We start from the raw sequence: 2,454 nt of genomic DNA on the forward strand, positions 1-2,454 counted from the left end.
GTGCATTGACTCTTTCACTACAAGGGGGCTCTCCTTTGATGAATAAAGAGAGCTTTTAGTAGCAAGAATAAACTATAAAATGTGTCATCGTAATTAAGAAGTTACTGCTGAACTGCCCTACCTACTGTATAATCAGGCTGGTATCGTTTGAGGGAACTTACTATGTTACAACTTTAATATTAAAATCGCGGTTACATGAAATTCGATGGGTCTTTTCTATGAGGTAGGAGTCTCCTTGGTTATTTGCCAGAATTATCCTGCAGTCTGACTGATGTGACAGTCATCTGAACTAATATGGGTTAGGGATCTGTGTAAGGTGAAGAAAAATCAAGTAGCAGTTCCAGTATCATGAAGGCAAGAGTGAAAAACTGTTCATTTCATCGTACGTATCTTACAATATAAGCAGAGTGGCGCAGTGGAAGCGTGCTGGGCCCATAACCCAGAGGTCCGTGGATCGAAACCACGCTCTGCTACAGACACATTTTTGACAAAGTGATGAAGCGTTGCCCACCATTACCTAAAATTGGGGTTCACTTTTTTTTTTCCCTCCCTACGGTGACCTTTTATTTATTTATTTATTTTTTTAATCGTCATCAATGGATTTTATTCAGCTCTGGACAGATTTCGAACTGGATGGGTTAGAGGTACTCTTCATTAAACTTCTTGACGACGAGCCTAAGATTAAGAGCATTGTCAGAGGATAACGTAAATTAGGAACACGTCTTAGGTCTGAAAGGGATATCCCGAGAGAGAGAGAGAGAGAGAGAGAGAGAGAGAGAGAGAGATCTGTAGCGTGCGTGTTTATGTATGGAGGTAATATGGGGTTTTGTAGTGGTACGTGAGGGTGACTACACTGATGCCATTACGCTGTAGTAGTAGTAGTGTTGATAATCCTCTCACCACCACCACCGCCACCATCATCCTTACTACCACAACCCCATCTTCCCCTGTCTTCACCACCCCTACCAACACCAACAACGAAGCTATACTCTGTTCACTTTGGCTTGACGCAAAATTGCAGTTTTTCCATCTTGAATGCTGAGCTGTAGCAAGATGTCAACTCGTGAATATGGTGCTAGTCAGGAAGAAATGCTACGGAAGGAATGCGGAATTGTACGATTGTCCCATTCTGCCATTTATGTACGGAAACTAAGCTGCAAAAGGACTAAATTCTCTGCCAAGTTAAACTGAATGAAGTATAGGAGCAGATTTTATACCTAAGCACCTGTTGGCTTTATGTAAGAGGAATGCCTGTAGTCGCTTCTTAGTGATTGGAACTGATGCGTAAAATAGCCTACGGTACCTGACGTTCACCGGTATAAGGCTCTTTACACCTCTAGACCAACTGGCATCTTGACACCTATAGCAGCATACCTAGCTTTGTGTGTGTGTGTGTGTGTGTGTGGGTGTGTGTGTGCCGAGGCTTCTATAACTTACTCTCAGGTGAATAAAATGGTCTCTTATGCTAAAGTTGTCTCACCCATGAGAGGGTTAACGGCCTATATCATTTTTGGTTTTGTGTGCTGCTTTTATTCCTCCCATTTATTTGCCGGGAAATGGGTTCAGGTGATGATGATGATGATTATTATTATTTCTACTGTAGTAAAACGTTCGAGGTGTAGAGTGATGATGATGATGATGATGATGTCTACTACAGTACCGGCAGAGCGTCCAAGATGTTTACATTAAGGTGTTTATAATCCCTTCACTAACACACACTAGTTCTTGTACAGTTTAGTGTTAAAATATGTCGTCTTGGGCTTGGAGATGTTTATTTGTATTGTGTTATAGTGTTTACACTCTACACCCTCCTCCCTCCCTCTGATACTGGAGAGGGACGCCTTCACGTGGTGGCACTGATGTGACTGGGTAGTGGAGCTACTACCCAGTCATATAAACGACCCTCAGTCCCATCCCTGTTTCCCGAAAGGAGGCTGGTGACTGCGGAATAAGGATAACTTTGGCCTTTGGTGCCTTCTTCCTCGCATTTAAAAAAAAAAAAAAAATGTAATCCACCGGATTCGCATTCATATGAGCTTTTGGGAACTGCTGCTGCTGCTGCTATCCCCGCGCCATAACACTGGAGCCTCATAACGCCTCACCCCGAGGACCTCTTTTTTTATATTTCAAATGTGGTGCTGCTAGACGATTTTACTTTAGGTAGGAGAGAATTTTCGAACTAGTGAGGTTAGATATAGTCACAATCAACCCTCGTCGCTACTCGAGTTGAGTTCAACAAAATTGTTGAACGAAATCGTCTGGCGGTAGTGTGATCAAATAAACGACTGCCATCGTAGTGAAGGAGATCATATTGTCTGTAACCTTTTCATTTCGATAGTGTCTCTCCTGAGCAAAATCCAGATATAAAATACGACCTTGGGCTACAAGTGTCAACATTTTCAGTATACTGATTGTTTAAATTGATGCTACTACCAGGTGTTATTATTCATCTTA

The 2,454-nt window shown here is 42.2% G+C and overlaps 1 non-coding gene across 1 annotated transcript; it reads left to right on the top strand.

The window, feature by feature from the left end:
* The first annotated feature begins 401 nt into the window (after nucleotides 1-401).
* TRNAM-CAU (transfer RNA methionine (anticodon CAU)) lies at nucleotides 402-473 on the top strand. Its single transcript has one exon. It is a non-coding gene; the product is annotated as a tRNA-Met (tRNA).
* The last annotated feature ends 1,981 nt before the right edge of the window (nucleotides 474-2,454 follow it).

The sequence above is a fragment of the Coenobita brevimanus genome, chromosome 1 (assembly GCF_032717465.1).
Source record: "Coenobita brevimanus isolate Jiangsu-jjx chromosome 1, ASM3271746v2, whole genome shotgun sequence".
Lineage (NCBI taxonomy): Eukaryota > Metazoa > Arthropoda > Malacostraca > Decapoda > Coenobitidae > Coenobita > Coenobita brevimanus.